Raw genomic sequence first — 24,267 nt, 5'->3', positions numbered from 1 at the left:
GACCCACTTTGGTCTTCTGTAACATAGTACATTTGTGTTGTTTTAAGCCACTAACTTTGTGGTAACTTGTTACAGTAGCCATAGGAAACTTACACAGATTGAGAAAGATGGTAGGCGGGAGAGTGACGGAAGCAGGAAGGGAGAGAGAGGGAGGATCAACCATTAAGTACTATTTGTATATCTAGCCCCATTTGATGATGTCTCAGACTAAGAGCTGGCTTTGTCATTTCACTTGATCCTGTTGGTCTTTAAAAGAGTGGTTGACAGTAGAGGCTCTTTCCTTAAATGCTTGTAGATCATTTGATATGTTTCTTTTGGTTACAGCGCAGAAATTCCACTAATGTTGATGTGAATGGACTAGAACTTTGACTAGTCTTGATAATTTACTGGGTTTCTCAAGAAACTGTTGGGAAGTGGAACTTGTTAATCAGGGTGAACAAAGAGCTGTACACCTCCATTCCCACCTACTGACTCCACTTCAGGTGAAGCTAATTGCACAAGAGAAACCCCTTGATATCAAGAAGGAGTCAGGTATTAACTTGATTATAGTGCTATGACTCAGTTTTGCTTATGAACGGTTTAAAACATCAAAGTCTGACAAAGTTTAAAAGTAGAAAGAACATGAATGGTAATGTAGTGTGCTTTTCATTTCTTTTTAAGAAAAATTTTAAAAGGTTCTGTAAAATCTGTTGTTAGCTTTTTTTCCCTAAAAGCAAAAAGGAAATAAATATTAAAATTAATTTTTCATTTTTCCTTTCTAAAATAAAAATATATTAAGGGCTGGGCACAGTGGCTCACAATTGTAATCCCAGCACTTTCAGAGGCTGAGGTGGGATGATCGGTTGAGCCCAGGAGTTGAAGACCAGCCTGGGAAACACGGTGAGACTTCATCTCTAAAGAAATTTGAAAAATTAGCCAAGTGCAGTGGTGTGTGCCTGTAGTCCCAGCTACTTGGGAGGCTGAGGTGGGAGAATCACTTGAGCCCAGGAGGTTGAGGCTGCAGTGAGCTGTTTTCACACCACTGCACTCTAGCCTGGTCAACAGAGTGAGACCCTGTCTCAAAAAAAAAATTAAAACAAAATAAAAATAAAAAGAACAGGCAACCTACAGAATGGGAGAAAATTTTTGCAATCTATCCATCTGATAAAGGGCTAATATCCGGATTCTACAAGGAACTTAAACAAATTCACAAGAGAAAAATAACCCCATCAAAAAGTGGGCAAAGGATATAAACAGATACTTCTCAAAAGAAGACATTTATGCGGCCAATAAACATGAAAAAAAGCTAATCATCACTGGTCATTAGAGAAATGCAAATCAAAACCACAATGAGATGACATCTCAAGCCAGTCAGAATGGTGATTATTAAAAAGTCAGGAAATCACAGATGCTGGCGAGGCTGTGGAGAAATAGGAATGTGTTTACACTGTTGGTAGGAGTGTAAATTAGTTCAACTATTGTGGAAGACAGTGTGGTGATTCCTCAAGGATCCAGAACTAGAAATACCATTTGACCTGGCAATCCCATTACTGGGTATATACCCAAAGGAGTATAAATCATTCTACTATAAATACACATGCACACGTGTGTTTACTGCAACAGTATTTACAATAGCAAAGACTTGGAACCAACTCAAATGCCCATCAATGATAGACTGGATAAAGAAAATGTGGCACATATATACCATGGAATATTATGCAGCCCTAAAAACGGTTGAGTTCATGTCCTTTGCAGGGACATGGATGAAGCTGGAAGCCATCATTCTCAGCAAACTAACACAGGAACAGAAAACCAAACACTGCATGTTCTCACTCATAAGTGGGAGTTGAACAATGAGAACACATGGACACAGGGTGGGGAACATCACACACTGGGGCCTGTCGGGGGTGGGGGGCAAGGGGAGGGAGAGCATTAGGACAAATACTTAATGCATGCAGGGCTTAAAACTTAGATGATGGGTTGATAGGTGCAGCCAACCACCATGGCACATGTATACCTATGTAAAAAACCTGCACATTCTGCACATGTATCCCAGTAAAATTAAAAAAGAATTTTGGCAACAACTGGAAATATAACAGAAAACACAAGAAAGCTGAGGGTTCTGGGAAGATGGCTGAGTAGGATGCACCAGGAATCTGTCTCTCTACCTAACAACAATTGTACTGGCAGAATCATCTGATGCAACTATTTCGGAAGTCTGAAGTCTATTGAAGGCTCACAACTTTCTGGGGAAGGCTTAAATAGTAAATTGTAGTTAATTTGTGTCAATTTTGGCTTAGTAAGGTTGCAACTACTCATTCTCTACCCCTCAGCTACATGGCAGGCAGGCATGCATGTGTTTCTGAAGCAACCTGCACACAACTTGCAAGAGCCAGAGTGGGCAAAAAGGACCCCGTGCTCCACATGTTGGGGATCTGTGCTCTGATTGCTGATGGCTGCTTCTGATCAGAGAGGTGCAGATAAAGAGGCAGGCAGTCATTGTGGTTGCATTCCTCTCACCCCACATTGTTGCAAGCCTCTCCCTCTCTGACTGAAGTAACTTCCAGGGAATTTAAAGGGCTGGTACCTTTTCCCCGCTTATTTTTTTTCTTTGTTTGGGAGCTACACATGAAAGACTAGGACATTAAAAAGCAATTGCATATACAGGGAGAATTAGAAAGTGACTGCACATGCCCAGCGAAAGGTGCAGGCTCAGAAAAGAATTGAGAAGACCTTAAGTTTGCACCTCAGTGAAGTTTATACCTCACAAGTTTAATCCTTGGCACAGAGGTAGCCTACAACAATAATAAAAACAACAAAAGGCAGCAAGCACTGGGGAAAGGATACAGTATAATTTCCAGAATTACCACAATATTAGATTCAAATGTCCAGTTTTCAACCAAAAAGTCACATGGCATACAAAGAAGCAGGAAAATATGGCTCACTCAAAGGGAAGAAAAAAATCAACAGAAACTGACCAATAAAAAGACGTGATGGCAAATCTACTAGAGAAATACTTTAAAATATTTGTTTTAAAGAATGCTCAAAGAACTAAAGAATATGTGGAGAAAGTCAAGAAAATGATGTATGAACAAAATAGAAATATAAATAAAGAGAAAACATCTAAAAAGAAACCAAAAGAAATTCTGGTGATGAAAATTACAGTAACTAAAATGAAAAATTTACTAGAGAACCACACTAAGACACATTATATTCAAACTTAAAAGCCAAGGACATGGACAATTATAAAAGCTAGTATTATTGTAACAACAGTTTGTTACTCCACTTTGTGTTTTCTACATGATGTAAGAGACTAATCCATTAAAAAAATTTGAGGCTGGGCACTGTGGCTCATGCCTGAACCCCAGCATTTTGGGTGGCCAAGGTGGGAGGATTGCTTAAGCCCAGGAGTTTGAGACAAGCCTAGATAACACAGGGAGACCCCATCTCTACAAATGAAAAAAAATTAGCCAGATATGGTGGCATGTGCCTGTGGTCCCAGCTACTTGGGAGGCCACAGATTAAGCAAATTGGAACTCAGGTGCACTGCTCATTGAAATATAAATGGATACAGCCACTGTAGAGACAGTTTGGTGGTTTCTCAGGAAATTAAAACTAAAATGACCACATGATCCAGCAATTTCACTTCTGGGTGTATACTCAAAAGAACTGAAAGTACGGCCTCAAACAGATAATTTGTACACTCACATTCATAACAAACATTCAGCTAAAAGATGGAAGCAACTTAGGTATCCATCAGTGGATGAACAGATAAGCAAAATGTGGTATATACATGAAATATTATTCAGGCTGAAAAAGGAAGGAAATTCTGACATATGCTACAACATGGATGAACTTTGAGGACATATTAAGTGAAATAAATCAGTCACAAATGGAAAAATGCTGTATCATTCCACTTATATGATGAACCTAAGGTAGTCAAAATCATAGAGAGGGAAAGTAGAAGGATGATTTCCAGGAGCTGGGGCAGAAGAGGAATGGGAGTTATTGTTAATGAGTATGGGGTTTTAGTTTTACAAGACAAGGAGAGTTATGAAGATGGATGATGGTGATGGTTGCACATTATGAATGTATTTAAATTATTGAACTGTAAACTTAAAAATGGTTAAGATGGTCAATTATGTGTTACAGTACATTTTATCACGATTGAAAATTTAAAAAAAATTAAACAATGGAATTACCATATGATACAGAAATTTCATTTGAGTATATACCCAAAAGAATTTAAAGCAGGGTCTCAAACAGATATTTGTATACTCGTGTTCACAGCAGCGTTATTCACAAAAGCCAAAAGGCAAAAACAATCTGACTGTCCATCTATATAAAGACTCTCTAAGCAAATATGTCAAAAAAAGAACAAAACAAAAAAACCCCAAGATAAATGGGCAACAAAATGTGATATTACATACAATGAAATATTATTCAGCCTTAAAAAGGACAGAAATTCTGACACATGCTACAATGTGGATGAATCTTGAAGATATTATGGGGATTGAAACAATCTAATCACAAAGGACAAATATTATATCATTCTACTCTCATGAGGTAGTCAAATTAGAGCAGTCCAATTCATAGAGACAGAGGTAGAAGGAAGGTTTTCAGAGAATGAGGATGGGAAGGAGACTAGTGAGTTATTTTTTTAATGGGTACACAGTTTCAGATTGGGAAGATAAAAAAGTTCTGCAGATGGGTAATGATAGTTGCACAACTATGTGAATTTACTTACTGCCACTGAACTTTACACTTACAAAGGATTAAAATGTTAAAATTTATGTCATGCATATTTTACCACAGTCAAAAATTAATCATATTCTTATGTGCTAGCAATAAAGATATTTAACATAATCATCTGGTGGGTCTTCCAATTACCTTCATTATATCCACTCCAGCATGCCCACTTCCCCGAGTTACAAAGGTGCCAAGAACACACAATGAGGAAAAACACACGATGGTGAAAGGACAGTCTCTTCATTAAATGGTGTTGGGAAAACTACATGTCCAAATGTAGAAGAATGATATTGGACCAGTATCTCACACTATATAAAAAATAAACTCAAAATGAATTAAAGGGTTAAAAGCTAGGACCTGAAACAATGATACTAGAAGAAAACATAGGGGAAAAACTCCATGACATTGATCTGGGTAATGATTTTTCGGGTATTACTGCATAAACATAGGCAACCAAAGCAAAAACAGACAAATGGGATTACGTCAAGCTAAAAAGCTTCTGCACAGTGAAGAATCAGAAGAGAGAATGGGAGAAAATATTTGTAAATGATAAATCTGCCAAGGACTTAATATCCAAAATATATAAAAATCTCAAACTCAATAGCAAGAAAACAGGTAAGTTGATTTAAAAATGGGCAAAAGACCTGAAAAGACATTTCTCAAAAGGAGATACACAAATGGCAACAGGTACATGAAAAAATGCTCAACATAACTAATCGTCAGGGAAATGCAAGTTGAAGCCGCAATGAGATATCACCTCATTCCTGTTAGAATGGCTATGATAAAAAAGACAAAAGACAACAAGTTTTGGCAAGGATGTGGAGAAAAGGGAACCCCTGCACACTGTTGGTAGGAATGTAAAATGGTGCAGCAGCTATGGAAAAAAATATGGTGATTCCTCAAAATATTAAAAATAAAATTACCATAAGATCCAGAAATCTTGCTACTGGGGAGCAATGTCTCTATCTAAAGGACATGAAATAAAGAGCTCCTGGTTCTATAATGATGGCATAGAAGCAAGCTGGATTCACTGCCCCCGAGAAAACCAAAACAAATATACATAGCTGAGTGTATCACCAGCAATTGACCAGAATTTAATATGAGGAAACAGTTCCTGGGGCCACCGAGAGGTAAAAAAACTGAGCAGATGGTAAGAGAATTCGAGTTCCATATCTGCAGTTCCTGTCCCCCCAACCTACCTGGCACCAGCACTCGGAAAAATTTTTCCTGACTCATGGTTTCTACATTGGACAAAGTAAGATCGAGGTGAACAATGAGCTTCCTCACCACCTGGGTTCCTTGGCAGGAGACCTTTTCCTGTCTCAATCCATGGGAATCACTGGGAGTGCCTGAAGGGAGAAATATCCCTGAGGACAGCCAGAGACAAAGTAGGGAGTGGGACTACCAACCCCAGCCGTAGAAACTGTGCTCTGTAACTTGGCCAAAGGAGATGACAAATCAGAGTGACTGTTAGCAGCACCATGTTGTAGGAGGTTCATTTCACAGATTGCCTGGGCAGAGACCCTTAGCCAGCCTTCCTACACTACTGGGATAACCAATTTGCAATCTCCCCCATTTTGGATGGGCAGCATTCTGATTGTATACTAGAACTGAGGCCAACCTGGGTTTAATGTGCTATCTAGTGCTGAAAAAGAGGCAGCAACCTAGCAGAAATAAATAAATAAATAATAAAATAAAACAAATCACCAGGTAAAGTATAAAGACTCTAAGCAAATATGTTAAAACAAACAAAACAAACAAAAAAAAACCCAACAAACCCCAACATGAGCCAGACAGAGAAGACCGGAATAAGTAACTAATCCTTCAATGCAAAGACATAGATGCATATCCACAAGAAACAACAGCAAATAGGGAACCATGATTTCCTCAAACAGACAAAGCAAGGAATCCACGACTGAATCTAAAGAGATGGCAATATTTGAACTCTATGACTAAGAATTCAAATAGTTTTAAGGAAACTCAGTGATCTCCAGGATAACACAGAAAAACAATTCAGAATTTTATTGGAGAAATTTAACAAAGGGGTTGAAATAATAAAATAAAACTAATGGAATGGATCAAATAGAGGAAAGAATAAGTGAACTATTTGAAAATGCAGTCAGAGGAGAAAGCAGAATGAAAAGGAATGAAGATTGCCTACAAGATATAGAAATTCACCTCAAAAGAGCAAATCTAAGAATTATTGGTACTCAAGAAGGAGTTGAGCAAGAGCAAGGGGTAGAAAGCTTATTCAAAGAAATGACTATGGCAGTAAAGTCAGTATGGTGAAGAGTATCTACACTTCCATGTTTATGGCAGCACTATTCACAATAGCCAAGGTAGAGAATCAACTCATGTTCATCAACAGATAAATGGAGAAAGAAAATGTGGTATATACATACGATGAAATACTGTTCCACTATAAAAAGAAGAAAATTCTGTCATTTGTGACAACATGTATGAACCTACAGAACATTATTTGAAGTGAAATAAGCCAGATATAGAAAGACAAATACCACATGATCTCACTCATATGTAGAATCTAAAAAAGTTGGACTCATAGTAGTAGAGAGCAGAATGGTGGTTACCCAAGGCTGTGGTGCTTAGGGGGAGTGGAGGATGGGGAAATGTTAAAGGATATATTAATATAATTAGATAGAAGGAATACATTCAAGAGATCTATTGTACAGCATAGTGACTATAGTTAATGAACATATATTGCATTCTCGAAAAATGCAAAAATAGTGGATGTTAAGCATTCTCATCACGAAAATGGTAAGTATGTGAAGTAATGCAGTTATTAATTAGCTAGATTTAACTATTCCACAATGTATATATACTCTAAAACATTATATTGCACATGATAAATACATTTCTAAAAAAGTGGGAAGGGCTAAATTTCAGAAAGGTGTAGGGCTGCTAAAACGTGTCAAGGAAAGAAGAGGATTATTTCAGTTTCCTGGTACCATTAAATGCAGCTGAGACTGATGCCCAGGATCCTATTTTAGTAGTTTTTGCTTCCTCTAGGCACAGAACTTTAGCTTCTTCTTATCTCTCCTATGAGACCAGGTAAAGTTTCTGGTAGTTTACAGAGAATGGTTATTTTTTCATAGGAAGAACAAAATCTGACTGTATTGTGCCAGGCTTACACATGCTTTGGTTGAGATATATTAGGACAATCAAATATGCATAGTTAGTCCCTCCTATACTTAACAGTGCCACTATCCTTCCTTCTAGGTGGCTTTGCTTCTTCCTAGCCTGATAGTGTCCCCAGAACATATCCACTAAAATACGAGGTTTTGTAGAGAGAAAGTAAGAAAAAGAAACCTGGTGACTGAGAGCTACTACTGCTCATGGTTAAACCCTGGCCTATACCTCTTGACTTTTCCTCTCCACCCTTTCTCTTTACCATGTCCTAGACAACGTCCAAATATATTTCTCTTGTAATATGAGTAAATTCCAAAGGCTCCATGTTGCCCAGTCTCAGCATGCTGCCACATTCAAAGAAAGACTTGATCAGGCTGGGCATGGTGGTTCATGCCTGTAATTTCAGCACTTTGGGAGGCTGAGGTGGGAGGATTACTTGAACCCAGGAGTTTTGAGATCAGCCTCAGCAACTTGGTGGGACCCTCCATCTCTACAAAAAATAAAAAAAATTAGCTAGGTGTGGTGACACATGCCTGTGGTCCCAGCTACTTGGCAGGCTGAGGTGAAAGGGTCACTTGAGCCTGGGAGATTGAGGCTACTGTGAGCCATAATCGCCCCACTGCACTCCAGGTTGGGTGACAGAGTCAGATCCTATCTGGAAAAAAAAAAAAAAAAAAAAAAGGAAGAAAGAAAGAAAGAGTTCATCAGTCAAAAGTATGTAATTAAAATTAATTCAAATCTTTACTTATGCCTCTCAAAGAACATTAATGGAGATCCAATTCAAAATTCACAGGACCACTTTTAAAGCTAGTTATTTTCCCATTCTTCTCACCGTCCAGTTCTCTCACAGCCCCCATGCTTCCATGGATTATGAATCCCTGTCAGATTCCTTAGCTCCCTGTGCTCACTGATGACTTATTTCTGCACAATAGGGTTGAGCGGTGGTGGGGGAAGAGACATACCAAAGTTCCTTAGTGGACTGGGGTAGGAAAGTGTATTGGTTTTGATTATAATGTCCTTGAACTTTTAACACTTTATTGAAATTAATTACTTACATGTTTTTCTCTAACACTTAGATCAGCAGTCTCCCACAGAAGTATCCTAGTCCACTAATGTGTGGGAATCAGGCTGGAGTTATACTATTGTTCAGGGAATTATGTATAACTTTCATGGTATGCCAAAGCCTGAAATGAGTGACCATTAAAATCTGGATGATTAAAGCAGTAAAATTTTACACAGTAAAATCTGAAAGGGTAGGGACAGCCACCACATGCATTCCTATTCCTTAGCTCTAGAAAGAATGAATATATGCACTTTCATCATGTAGACTGGGATTTATTTATGCCTTAAACTACAGTAATTATAATATAGTTCTTAATCACAGATCAGTTTCTTTCAGCTTGAGGTTATTAACACAAATTTTATGACCCACATGTTCCTAAAAGGAATGAATTGGGGCGGAGGAATGAAGAAGAAAGAAGGCAAAGGCCAATTCTTAACTCAGCTGATGGATACAACTTTTGGGAACTTTACTTTTTTTTTTTTCCCCAGGAAGGATAATGAGTCTCACATTATCAGTTCAGATCTCATGATGCAGGATGTGCTTGAAACCCAGCATGATATTTGCTGCTAGAGATTTCATATGACTCTGTATTGGTTCTGTACTAAAAGGATATAGAAAACTTGTTTTAGACAAATAGTGAACGTGTGCTGGGTGATTTCTCTCTCTTTCTCTCTTTTTTTAAACTTTGCTTTGTCATATATTATTGCTAAACTCCTTGTGCTTATGTGCTCACGTGGCTATGTTCTCCTGGGTAGCGTTCCATCTGTTTGATTTATGAAATCTGTGATGCTGTCCCTTTGGCTTGGGAAAAGTAGATGTGGTTTGGGTGCTAGAATATGAAAATTCAGTTTCTGCTAATGTACATATCAAATCAGCAAATCACCAGATAAGTCAGTGGCAGAGAATTAAAAGTCACACTCTTGGACAACAGTACAGACTTTTGCAAATAAACATTAATTTTTTAAATCAATTTTCCCCTCTTACAATATCAGTACATTTTTGGAGTGGCGTTAACAGGAAAAAATTTGCCTTGATCATTCTTTCATGTGACATTTTAGTGAATATCTTTTGTTGGATTATTTAAATAGAGAATTACAAACTATTTTACATTATAAAGACTTGCAAAGGAGTTGTAATCTTTGAAAAATAGCATAGGGATATTCAAACCCATCTTGCCAACTGGTCTGAATTATTGCAACTCCACATAGCAGCTATTCATCTTTTTCTTATTTTTGATTGCATTGGATTTATCATAAATTTAATATGTTTATATTTAGTATGTTTCTCTTTTTGTTCCAAAAACAAAAAGGATATTATTTTTATGCTTTAATTTTGGAATTTTATATATTTTTAATGTTAGACCTTTTTTTCAGGTGAATACCAACAAATATTATTTAAACCAGGTAGGAATTCAACTGATGGAGAAGTGATTTACTTTGTTTATTACAGGTCTGCTCCTGTAGACAATCTGTAGTTGGGTCTTTTCCTATCCACTTTGCCAGTCTCTCTTTCTAGTAGTATGTTTAGACCACTCAAATGTGAAGTGATTTTTGATATAGTTGGATTAATCTCTGACCACATTTTAACTTCTTTATTTCCTTGTTCTTTGTTTCTTTTTTTACTCCTTTCACTCTTTTTCTGCCTTCTCTGGTTTTAATTGAACATTTTATATGATTTAATTTTCTCTCTTGTTTTAGCATATCAATTATACTTCTTTAATACATTTTTAGCGGTTGCCCTACAGTTTGCAGTATATGTTTACAACTAATCCAATTCCACTTTCAAATAATACTGTACTGCTCCATGAATAGTGCAAGTACTTTATGAGAGAATATACCAATTCCTCTCTACTGTCCTTTATAATTTTTTTGCTGCTATTCATTTCACTTATCTGTAAGCTATAGTCATTGAATGCATTGTTGCTACTATTATTTTGAATGAACGGTTAACTGTTAGATCAAATAAGAATAATAAAAACAGGCTGGGTGCAGTGGCTCATGCCTGTACTCCCAGTACTTTGGGAGGCTGCAGTGCGAGGATCACTTGAGGCCAGGAGTTCAAGACCAGTCTAGACAATATAATGAGACCCCATGTTTACAAAAAATTAAAAACAATTAGCCAGGCTTAGTGGTGCTCACTTGTAGTCCCAGCTACTTGGGAGCTGAAGTGGGAGGCTTGCTTGAGAGCCCAGGAGTTGGAGGCAGCAGTGAGCTATGATTGAGCCACTGAAGCCCAGCCTGGGTGACAGAGCAAGACAGAGTTAGGCTGTGTTTATTGTTTGCTGTGGCTATGGTGTCAGGGGCTACAATTTCCTCTGGTGTCCCTGTTTTTGTGTTCCCTCTTGTCTTTGGGTTTTCCTAGAGACTATACAGAAGCTGAGGCATGCAGTGTTTTTTAGTGGTAATCCTCTGTTTTATAGAGGAGCCCTATTAATGTGGTTGTAAGGTTGTGAGGGGAAAGCATTCTATAGGCCTGTGATTAGGCCTCAGTCTTTTAATGAACCTGAGTTGGGTATTCTCAACGCACATGAAAGGCTGGAGAGGGCTGGATGTTATTTCCCTTCTCCCAGGTTGGCTAGGCTCTGGTAAAACCCCAGTCAGTTAGGCTCTGGTAAGTTTCCTTTGAGGGTAGCCCTTGTTAAGGAGAACAGAGAGCTCTGGGCATATTTAAAAATGGATACTTTTCCCCTTCTCCTGTGTTGGGCTCTCCCTAAGCCTGGGTTCCCTTGGAGTTTTAACTCTCAAGCTAGTCTACCATTGAGTCTCGAGCAATTTGTCAGTTTTAGTTTAAAGTGTTCCTAGTGATATTGGCTCAAGCTGCAGGCTTTTGCTCCTGCTAAGCTGTGATTCTCTGTATATGCCTGTCTGTCTCTCCTCTTTTCCAAGCAGCAGTTTGACCTGTTTGCTCAATTCTCGGATCAAAGAAGAGTTGTTAGTTTTCAGTTTGTTCAGCTTTTTTCTTGTTATGAGAACTGGATTGATAAGTTCAAAGCTCTTTACATGTCAGACTGGAATCTGTAAGTCAACAGGCCTGCTTTAAAGGAAAAGAAAATAAAATCCTTAACATAAAAGCAGTAGTCTATGGACAATTCAGAATAAGAATTATCATTTGACTACTAGTCTAGCATTTAATCACTTGCCTGTTAATATTAGTAACATCCAGAGTATCCACATTATAGTTGTGTATGCTATTAGGACATAAATATGAAGAGTAAACCAGGCTTTGAGACTATAATTGATGCCTTCAAGTCCCAGAATTGGTTAGGTGTTCATTTCCATCAGACTCTCTGTATATGCTATTTCCTCTGCCTGGGATACCATTCCCCATTAAATGAGACTCTGGCAGGGGATGGGGGCAGGCAGGAATCTGTATTCTCCAACAAGTTCCCTAAGTGATTCTGATAATAAACAGGGTTCTGGAACTATTGGAAGACACATAGTTTTCTTTTATTACCCCGACCCCCAACACAGGGTTTTTGGGTCCTTAGCCCCTTCTCTAAAATTCCTTTATCTTATTACTCACCATATTGCACCATAGTGACATCTAATGACCTATGCCTTTGAATTCTGTGAGGGCAGGGCCTCTATCATAACCCCAGTTATTTGTTTTAATGCACAGTAAAGTGATTATGTCCTGGTTTGATCAGAATAGTCCCAGTTTATGGCAGTGTTCCCAGCATAAACTCCCTTCACTCCCACAGCCCCCTGGTTGTGATGATAAATTATGATTACTCTGGTTATGAGAATCTTTTGTCAAATCCTTCATAAGAGCTTGAAGATTTTTAGTCACTCATGAAATAATTTTACTGTTTTCCCTGAAGCAGGTGTAATTAACAGACTGTGACTGTTGTTTATTATTTTTAATTTGCCTATTATTGTAACTTATTAAACCAAGGTTTGTGTGTCCCTTTCCCAGAAGATAAACAACACTAAAATGGAGAAATATAAATCTTGCTGAATCCTAGCATTTTTTTTTGTATGTCGTACTGGCTTGACTTTGATCTATTGAAAAATAAGAAAATAAAACAGCCCTATCCATTAGTGCCTCAAATTAGGTAACAAATTTGTGATAGGATATAACCCTTAAACTTTTACTAAATGTTGTAATAGGATTAGAACATAGACCCATCATGTCTGCCCAAGGAGACATAACATTAACCTAACCTAACCTAACAAAAATTAACATTGCCAAAATGCCTTGTGTCCCTGAAGCCCTTTACCTGGTTGTGACCATATGGCTTGACTAAGATTTTAAGCAAATCTCTCTCATTGTTTTTATAACCAGTTGAGCTCTTCTAGGTTGGGGACCCAGACAACTCTGGCAGTAAGCAATCCTACCTATAGCAGAGGGCAAGCAAACATTTGAGTATTTTTTTGGCATTGTGTCAGAGAGGATATAAAGGGATGGCATACCTGTTTCTGGCTCTTAGGAGTCTGAAGTGTCCATCTAATTGTGACTAAAGACGAAAGGAATTTCTAACATTGGCAGATTATAAAACAAATGATATATAGTAGATAATGTAATACAGAGTTATCAAATGAATGAATAAAGACTCACCACCAATGTAGGACTTTATATATTCTGTCTGGGTAAAAAAATAAAAGTGTAAAGTATAAAAACAACAACAACAAAAAACCACCCCCTCTCCCATTTTTGTCCTGAAAGCCTTAGTACATTCATGGGTATAGAGTAAAAGAATGGAAAGAAATTTGGTAATTTTGATATTCAGTCAACATAATTATGGTGAACAGATGTTCTAAAACCTATTTATAGGTTTAAGCAAAATTAACATGATATTCTATGAGAACATTTTATTTCATAGAATGATTATGCTTGATGAAAAAGGGTTGTCTTTTTTTCTTCTTAGCTTTCACACTAAATAGAAACTGAAATTGATAGTAGAAGTTGAAAAAAATTAAATGATCTCATATTTAGTGTTAAGAAAATCAAAATTATTGAAAAGTTAGTTACAAACCAAGCCTCATTATCTATTTTCATTTTCAAGTTGCAGTCAGTTGCCCTACAGAGATAATATGTTACTTGGCATGCTAGTGATATGTATAAATTAATACAGCTTCCCAATGTGCTCAGCTTCTTCAATATATTACCTTGAAACATCTGGATAGAAACTTGGTCTTTTAATCTACATGCAATAAGTACTAAATTTGTAGGTTGAGGAAAAAACCTAGATGTATAGGTTTATTTGGTTTCTGTTACTAAATTTTTGTATGATTTGGCAAGACACCTAACTTTTCTGAGCTTCAATTTCTGAGCCTATAAATGTAAGGGGTTGGTATAGGTAATGTTTGACATTGTAAAAAATTCAAACTAGCAGATAGGAAGACAGCTGTAGGACTAAATTGGCTGATTATACTAGCATGGACTCACTACAATCACATAGAAATGTTTGAAAAACTACAACAAAAAATTAAAATAAATCCATAGCAAAGCTAAAAACAAATAAATATAATTCCCAATGAAATGAATAGGGAAAACGTAGTTGGAGTGAAAAGTGCAGGAGCTGTCTCTCTGGCTACCCATGTGGTTGGAGGACCCAAATACAGGCTTTGGAAATGAGAGGCTACAATTTTATCACACCCTCCTGGACAGAAGATGTGTTGTTAGAACTGCACAAAGCTGGGGCCTAACCCTTAGATCTCTGCATAAAACAAGGACTTTGAAATATCAATCTCTCTTGGAAAAGGGAGAAGAAAAGCTGCCCAGTATTTCAATAAAGCTGCAAGAAAGCTTTTATCTGGTTTGGGATCTGTATAGAAAAAAGGCTCATGTGATAATTCTGAGCCTTATTTCTATACTATGCCCAGGTTTAGTCAGAATTTATAGTTCTCATGTGGTGTGGGAGACCTGGGCCAACAAATTAATATAAAAACAATCCTAGATTAGTGAACTCTCTGGAGCATCTGGAAGAAATGATTGTAAAACACTTTTGAGGAAATATTTTTATGAAAGATACATAAAGCTTTTATTTTAAAAAGTTTATAGTTGAGTTCTCAGTAAAAAATTACAAACCACATGAGATAGCTTGGATATTTGTCCCCTTCAAATCTCATGTTGAAATGTGATCCCCAATGTTGGAAGTGGGGCCTAATGGGAGGTGTTGGGTTATGGGGGTGGATCCCTCGTGAATGGCTTGGTGCCCTCCCCATGGTAATGAGTGAGTTCTCACTCTATTAGTTTATGTGAGAGCTTGTTGTTTAAAAGAGCCTGACACCTCCTCCTCTCTCTCTTGCTCCCTCTTCCACCATGTGACATGCCAGCTCCTTTTCCCTTCTGCCATGGCCAAAAATTTCCTGAGACCTCACCAGAAGCCGAGCAGATGCAGGTGCCATGCTTATTGTATGGCCTGAAGGACTGTGAGCCAAATAAACTTCTTTCTTTATAAATTGCCTCGTCTCAGGTATTCCTTTATAGCGATGCAACTGGACTAACACACCACATGAAATAAATAAGCATGTTTTATATGATTATTGGTATACAAATAAATTGAAGCAAAGGGTAAGAAAATAAATATTGTGAAAAATAGAAAATAAATATTGTGAAAAATAACTAGGTAGATCTTTTTTGGGGGGAAACGGGAATAGGGTCTCATTCTGTTACCCAGGCTGAAGTGCAGTGGTGTGATCACAGCTTACAGCATCCTCAATCTCAAAAGGCTCCGGTGATCCTCATGCCTCAGCCCCTTGAGTAGCTGGGACTACAGCTGCACACCACCACACCCAGCTAATTTTTGTATTTTTAGTAGAGACAGGATTTCGCCATGTTGGCCAGGCTGGTCTTGAGCTCCTGGACTCAAGCAATCCACCCGCCTTGGCCTCCCAAAATTCTGGGATTACAGGCGTGAGCCACCATGCCTTGCCTTAGCTATATCTTCTAGAAATAAAAATATATAGTCATAGAAATTAAAAATGCAATAATTTGGATTAAAGAGCAGATTAGATGTAGCATCAGAGAGAGCTAAGGAAACTAAATAGAATATAGCATTTAGGGTTGAAGAGGAAAAAAAAAAATGAATGAGAAATGTGAGAGTAGAGTGAGAAGATCCAGAAAGAGGTGATAGAAAGAATAAGGAAGAAGCATTATTCAAAGTAATAATGATTGACAATTTCTCAAAATTGATGAAAGATATGAAACTTAGCTTGAATAAACACAACTAATTCTGTGTAAAATAAAAAATAAACTCATGCTTTGATGTATCAGAGAAACTGCAGAACACCAATGACAAGATGAAAAATCTTAAAAGCAATGAGAGAGAAATGACAGATTATTTATAAAGTAATGGCAATTTGACAGCCTATCAATATTCAGCAACAGTAGAGGCTAGACAGCAATGAAACAATATCTTCAAAAGACTGAAGGGAGATAACTGTTAACCTATCTAAAATATCATGTAAGAATAAAGTGAAAATAAAGCTATTTTTAGATGAAATCTGAAAGGCTTTACTGCTCACTGACTCTAACAAAAAATAATACATTCACTGACCCTAACAAAAAATAACTCTTAAGTAGGGCACTGAGTACAGAAGGAAGGAGTGGGATGTAAAATGCAAAGTAAATATTAAGTGGAGTCACTTAAAATTGTTGATATTTGGCTAATTTTGAAATATAAAAATGGCAATTAGGCCAGGCGCGGTGGCTTACACCTGTAATCCCAGCACTTTGGGAGGCCGAGGAGGATGGATCACTTGAGGTCAGGAGTTCGAGACCAGTTTGGTCAGCATGGTGAGACCCTGTCTCTACTAAAAATACACAAATTAGCCAGGTGTGGTGGGGGCTTCCTGTAGTCCCAGCTACTTAGGAGGCTGAGGCAGGAGAATCACTTGACCCCGGTGGCAGAGGTTGCAATGAGCCAAGATTGCACCAACTGCACTCTAGCCTGGGCAACAGAGCAAGACTCCATCTCAAAAAAAAATTAATATGGTCTAACCTAGTACTAATAAGTATTGACTCTAAATAACAATAATAAAGATTAATTTTGGAGGATTTAAAAATAAAGTGGAACTAAAATACAAATTGTCTATAACAATTACATGCAAGAGGAGAGGTCTCTTGATTTCTTAGGTCTTTATAGTTTTTGATAGATGGTATGCTTTGTTAAATGAAGTACGTAAGTAAACTTTAGGAATATCAGCAACTAAATAGAAAGAGTATATGCAATTTTTAAAGCAGAAAAGTGTAAAAATGGCAAGGAGAGAGACCAAGGAAAAAACCCTCTATTAAAGTGATAGAAGGCAAAAAGAAGAAAAAGAAGCAAAGACAACAATGCTAGATACAAACCAGAAAAATGTTGATAGGAATATTCTAATATAGTGATATTCACAGATTGGATTTATCAGTTAAAGAACAGAAACTGAGACTGATTTATATGATATCTAGCTATATGCCATTTATAAGAGGCACAACTGTAATGACACAGAAAGTTTGAGAGTGAAGAAATGAAAAAAGGCATACTTGGAAAAAACAAACTATGACTAATGCGGTAGAGCAATATTAATTTCACACCAAACAGACTTTCAGGCAAAATCTATATCAGAGATTGTGGAGATAGAATTAATTTACAGCTGGAAAGGAAAACCATCATGTTTATCTCTGGGGATGATTGGCTGTCTGGTTTTTGACTTTTGGTCAAGATAAGGGCAGTGGAATTTGTGATGTGTCATTTAAGGTCCAAAACTCCTATAGCGACTCTCAAGGTCAGTTTCTTCATCAGTGAATTCCAGCTGGCTTAACTGGTGTGACAAGCTGGTTTGATTGTGGCCAGAAGGACTTAAAGCCCCCCTAACTGAAAACTTCTCTTTGAGTTCTTCTGAAACTAAAATTCCTTGCATACATCTTGGTGGTTAAAGTTGGGCCCTGAGGAGCTTGCCTGCAATCACTTTCTCTTGCTACACTGTGTTCTTTAAAAGCCCTACAGGCATATATAGATGCTCCTCAATTTATGATAGGGTTATGTCCCAATAAACCTATTTTAAGTTGAAAATATTGTATGTTGAAAATGCATTTACTATACCTAACCTACCAAATATCATAGCTTAGTTTAGCCTACCTTAAATGTACTCAGAACACTTACTAATGCCTACAGTTTGGCAAAATAATCTAATATGAAGCCTATTTTATAAGAAAGTATTAAAAATCTCATGTAACATTAAATACTGTATTGAAAGTAAGAAAAAAAAGTAAGAAACAGAATACTGTATTGAAAGAAAGAAACTTACTAACGTCTACAGTTGGGCAAAATAATCTAATATGAAGCCTTTTTGTAAGAAAGTGTTAAAAATCTCATGTAACTTATTAAATACTGTTTTTAAAGTAAGAAACAGTATGGGTGCTCAACGTACAGTTTCTACTGAATGTGTATCACTTTCACACCATCCATAAAGTAAAAAAAAAAATTAAGTTGAACCATTGTAAGTCAGGAGCCATCTGTATTCTGGGAAGTCTGGTGAGTCCTTTCAAATATCCAAACTGGAGCAAACTTTACAGAGGTAAAAAGGGTCAAAATATAATGAAAAAAGAATATTTTACCTGGATGATGTAGCAATTACTCAACCTGTATGCGCCTAGAAACATAATCTTAACATACATAAGGCAGGCCAGGTGCAGTGGCTCATGCCTGTAATCCCAGCACTTTGGGAGGCCGAGGTGGGTGGATCATGAGGTCAGGAGATCGAGACCATCCTGGCTAACGCGGTGAAATGCCATCTCTACTAAAAATACAAAAAAAAAAATTAGCCGGGCGTAGTGGCGGGCGCCTGTAGTCCCAGCTACTTGGGAGGCTGAGGCAGGAGAATGGCATGAACCCGGGAAGCGGAGCTTGCAGTGAGCTGAGATTGCACCACTGCACTCCAGCCTGGGTGACAAAGCAAGATTCCATCTCAAAAAAAAACAAAAAAAAACAAAAACATAAGGCAAAAATATAGAAGAATTACTCAGAGGACAAATCTATAATCACTCCCCCTAGAAACTGTTAAATCAAGTACATTAAAATTAGTTAACATAGTTATATGGCGGAGTTGCATCTGTTCTCTCTCTCTCTCTCTCTCTCTCTCTCTCTCTCTTTCTTTTGTGTCTCACTCTGTTGCCCAGGCTGGAGTGTAGTGGCGTGATCTCGGCTCACTACAACCTCCACTTCCTGGATTCAAGTGATTCTCTTGCCTTAACCTCCCCAAGTAGCTGGGATTACAGGTGCGTGCCACCACACCTGACCAATTTTTGTATTTTTAGTAGAGACGGGGTTTCACCATGTTGGCCAGGCTGGTCTCGAACTCTTGACCTCAGGCGATCCACCAGCCTTGGCCTCCCAAAGTCCTGAAATTACAGGCATAAGTAGTGTAGGGTTGTGGCTGGGAAAATTATGTAGTTTTTCTGCTCCTATGTTCACTTCTTGTGACTGTTTCTGCTTCCACAGCCAAGGCATGGGAAGATAGGGAAAAAAAAAAGCAACATGTATTTCCCCCATGCTTTCCGGCCAGAGAGAAGAGCTCTCTTCCCTTAGAGTTTTAGGTGCTTGCACAGCTGCCACTGCCTCTATGTCTGTTGCTCCAGGGGATTGCTTGGGGGCAGCAATAAGAGAGAACAGAAAAGAACACCCCAAGGGATTTTCTTCACTCTGATCCTTAAAGGCTCCCTTTTCTGCTTTTTGGACCAGAATGAGAGGACTTCTCTTACAGATCTTTCTATTTGCACCTACTGTGGAGTTCTGGGTTTTGGGATGCTTTTGAATCTAAGGCCAGAAAATAGCGGGAGAGGAGGACAAAACTCACCAGTGGATTGATCTTACATTGAGTTCTGTTTTGTCTCTCAAACCAGTCTGCTATTATTTACTTTTTAGAGTCCCCAGATAACTGCTCCCTGCCTTCTGTGCAGGGTTTTTAGTTGCTTCATTGAATGAGGCAGGGTGCATCTTACTTCATCTTAACTGCAACCACCTACTGGAATCATTATCTTTTAATTGAAAATCAGTGGTTTTACATTTTGTTCTTCCAGAGTGCATTTAACATGAGCCCAAGGCATCTCTTCTTTCCTTAGCTTTTTCAATCTTCCATCAGGAATAAACATGAGATGATTTTAAAAAATTTACTAACTACACATATTCTTTTTCTTGTATATGGGCACAAGATACTAGAAGGAGAGGAAATCACTACCTCAGTGAACATGCATGTACTTCAAGACCTATTTGGAGTTTTTAAGAAAAGATTTCTTCACTCATTGCACCTAGGCTTTCAAATGGAAAAGAATAGCCTGAAATGCATTAGAGCAGCAAGTTTCTCATGTGAAACTTCATTTCCTGGCAGCCTCTTTCTGAAGAGACCAAGCAACATCCTATGTTGCTCTGAAAGCATGGGGCAGCCACCCTAGGCTGTCAACCCAGCCAGGCTCCCCTTCAAAGACTGACTTACAATGCTAGTTCAGCACTTAGCAATTAACATTGCACAGACCACATGGCTGACCTTTATTTTGAAAGTGTTTTTACAGTTTCAGAATGTATCTAGAGAAAGAGCTTGTAATATATTCTTCAATTAAAAGCAACAAAGAGAAAACTTGCTTCTCATTTCCAATAGGGCATGACTCTTGTGTATAAAAAATTCAAAATTCAATAAACAACTATAAGGCATTTTTCATATGTACACAACCACAATAAAAACACTGTCTTAAATTTGGCACAGCATAATTTCTTGAGAACAAAGAGTCATTATTATCACCATCACCACTACCACCACCACAAGGCAGGGGGCCAAGGAAGGGGAAGACAGAGAAAGAGAGACAGAGAGAGAATATAATTTAGTTGATTGGGCCTTTTATTGTTTGAGAAATGATCATTAATTGCAGTTTGTTCTTAAAACAGTAGATGGCTCCTTAGACCTGAAATAGTTGAGAATATATATATATATATATATATATTTTTTTTTTTGAGATGGAGTCTTGCTCAGTTGCCCAGGCTGGAGTGCAGTGGCGTGATCTCGGCTTACTGCAAGCTCTGCCTGCTGGGTTCATGCCATTCTCCTGTCACAATTCAGCCTCCTGAGTTGTGCCCGCCACCACGCCCGGCTAATTTTTTTTGTATTTTTAGTAGAGACGGGGTTTCACCACGTTAGCCAGGATGGTCTTGATCTCCTGACCTCATGATCCACCCGCCTTGGCCTCCCAAAGTGCTGGGATTACAGGTGTGAGCCACTGCGCCCAGCCGAGAATGATATTTTTGTAAGGACAGTGTAGAAATGTAATTCAAATAGGGAAATCTGGTGCTGGGTCCTTTTATTAGAAAGGGAATCTATTGTACATTATGAGGTCAGGCAGTCAGAAATGTATTATCGGAACTTCCCAGAATTGGTGGTGTTAAGGGTGAATCAACGATAAGGAGTCATAAAATCCAATTTTGTTATCCTTTTGCTGTGGGATCTAGCATAACATTGTTGGTATTCTTGCCATGGGTGCAATTGTCTCTAGGGTCAGGAGATGCCTCAGTAAGCGCAAAACTCTCTAGCCGTAACAGATGAAATAGGAAGAATTGCCACTAAATGAGCTCTTTTGAAAGAGTTGGAGTTATTTTCTGTTTTGGGAATAAGAAAGAAGAGTATAGAATTTGGCAATATTAACAAGATGAAACTTCCTCATGACACCATAAATTTATTCTAAATAAAAATGGAGAGGTTGAACAGAGATCTTTGGTTTTAATGCAAATGCCAGAGAATTACTTTGTAACAGAAGCTTGGGAAGCACTAGTTTGTAACCTTTTTGATGAGGGAATCAATATACTTGGAGGTGAAAGATTCATGCACATTTAGAAATAAGCAGTTGGGCCTCTGGAAGAACAGGAATGGGAAGTTGGGTCTACAGTCAAAGCAATAGGAGTGTCCTGCCCTTAATTTGACTCATTTAGCCTTTGTCCATCTGCTTCTCTCTATTTTGATAACAAACATCTCCTTGATCCTCTGCTCTAATTTTTTAAATCTTCCTCCTAACTTCTGCTTACTCATGGTTTTGTTTCCCTCGTAATTTCTGTTTGAACATGGTCTGTCGTGGTTTTCTTGCTCAATTTCTACATTAGATAATCTCACTTCTGCTTCATTTTGTTGACCTCACCTTTCTTTTGTTACTTCCTTGGTTAAAATTCCTGAGGAAGAGAAATTGATGAGCTGATCTCAATTCTTGTACCAGGACTCCCAGGACACATTGTATTTTGTTGGCAATTTTTGGTTTAACATTCTTTTGGGTCAGGTGTCCTCCCATATATCTGGCAAAGCTGGAAAGGATATAAAGCATGTTTGCCTAAGTCCAGCTTCTTCTGCATGGTGAGGGACAGGGTAAAGGACCTAGAACCAGAAATTGGTTTATTTAGAACTAGGGTGACCACATGTCCAAGTTTTTCTGGAAGACTCACAATTTCAATATGCTATCTTGCATCCAGTATAGTTTAGTATTTGTCTCAGGCTTTTCATTTTTTAATAAAATTAAAAAAATTAATACTTGTGGTGGTGGACATGGATATACATTGCCCAAATCTACCTTTCAGGAAGGATTTGCTTTCTAGCTGGTGGAGTGCAGTCAAAAGAAACCTCCAGCTGTCAGCTTCTTTGGGATTTGCTTGAGCTGCAGTGAACTGCATCATCCAAGGTCATATCTTTTCCAAGGCAGCCTGTGTCTGGTGACTGACTGAGGTGGGGGAATAAAGTCCTGGCCATTTCACCCTAATGGGGGAGGTCCCTGTATTAGTTTGTTTTCATACTGCTATAAAGAAATACCAGAAACCAGTTTACTTATAAGAAAAGAGGTTTAATTGACTCACAGCTTCACAGACTACAAAGGAAGCATGGCTTGGGAAGCCCCAGGAAACTCACAATCACGGCTGGTGTTGAGTCCCTGTAGCTTTTCCAGGTGCACAGAGAAAGCTTCTCATGGATGTACAATTCTGGGGTCTGGAGGATGGTGACCCTCCTCTTGCAGTTCCACTAGGCAGTGCTCCAGTGGGGACTCTGAGTGGGGACTCCAACCACACATTTCCCCTGCGCATTGCCCTAGTAGAGGTTCTCCATGAGATCTTTGCTCCTGCAGCAGACTTCTTCCTGGACATGCATTTCCATACATCCTCTGAAATCTAGGTGGAGGCTCCCAAATCTCAACTCTTGCCCTCTGCACACCTGCAGGTTTAACACCATGTGGAAGCAGCCAAAGCTGATAGTTTGCATCCTCTGGAACAGAGGCCTGAGACATATTTGGGACCCTTTTAGCCATAGCTGGAGCTGGAGCAACTGGGATGCAGGGAGCAGTGTCCTGAGGTTACACAGGGCAGCAGGGCCCTGGACTCAGTACACAAAACCATTCTTCCCTCCTAGGCCTCTGGGCCTGTGATAGTAGGGGCTGCCATGAAGTTCTCTGAAATGCCTTTGAGGCATTTTCCCCAGTGTCTTGGCTATTAACATTCAGCTCCTCTTTATGCAAATTTTTGCAGCTGGCTTGAATTTTTCTCCAGAAGATGGGTTTTTCTTTTCTACCACATGGTCAGGCTGCAAATTTTCTAAACTTTTATGCTATGTTTTTCTTTTAAATATTAGTTTTAGTTTCAGATCATCTCTTTGCTCATGCATATGACCAAATGCTGTTAGAAGCAGCCAGGCTACTTCTTGAATGCTTTGCTGCTTAGAAATTTCTTTTGCCAGATACCTTCAATCATCACTCTCAAGTTCAATATTCCATGGATCCCTAGGGTGGGGTAAAATGCTGCCAGTCTCTTTGCTAATGCATAACAAAAGTGACTTTTGCTCCAGTTCCCAATAAGTTCCTCATCTTCATCTGAGACCCCCTCAGCCTGGACCTCATTGTCCATATCACTATCAGCATTTTTAGTCACAACAATTTAGCAAGTCTCTAGGAAGTTCCAAACTTTCCCTCATCTTCCTGTCTTCTTCTGAGCTCTCCAAACTGTTCCAACCTCTGCCCATTACCCAGTTCCAAAGCTGCTTCTACATTTTCAGTTATCTTTATAGCAATGCCTCCCTCCTAGTAACAATTTTCTGTATTAGTCCATTCTTGCACTGTTATAAAGAAATGGCTGAAACTGAGTAATTTTTAAGAAAAAAAGTTTAATTGACCACAGCTCTGCAAGCTCTACAGGAAGCATGCCTGGGGAGGCCTCAGGAAACTCACAATCATGGCAGAAGGTGAAGGGGAAGCAGGCATGTCTTACATGGCTGGAGAAGAAGGAAGAGAGAGAAGCGGGGGTGCTTTGCACTTTTAAACAAGCAGATCTTGTGATAAGTCACTCAATACCACAAGAACAGCAAGGGGAAAATCTGCCCCTTGGCCCCTCCAAC

At 38.5% G+C, this 24,267-nt stretch overlaps 1 long non-coding RNA gene across 1 annotated transcript in view; it reads right to left on the bottom strand.

Moving 5' to 3' along the window:
* Positions 1–7,864: 7,864 nt before the first annotated feature.
* LOC129036672 (uncharacterized) overlaps positions 7,865–24,267 on the bottom strand; it is a 62,364-nt gene continuing 45,961 nt past the window's right edge. Inside the window, exon 5 of the long non-coding RNA XR_008502620.1 lies at positions 7,865–8,530. This is a non-coding gene — a long non-coding RNA (uncharacterized LOC129036672). The remainder of the gene's footprint in view (positions 8,531–24,267) is intronic.

The sequence above is a fragment of the Pongo pygmaeus genome, chromosome 4 (assembly GCF_028885625.2).
Source record: "Pongo pygmaeus isolate AG05252 chromosome 4, NHGRI_mPonPyg2-v2.0_pri, whole genome shotgun sequence".
NCBI classification, from domain to species: Eukaryota; Metazoa; Chordata; class Mammalia; order Primates; family Hominidae; genus Pongo; species Pongo pygmaeus.
This window is presented reverse-complemented; position numbering and strand designations above follow the sequence as displayed.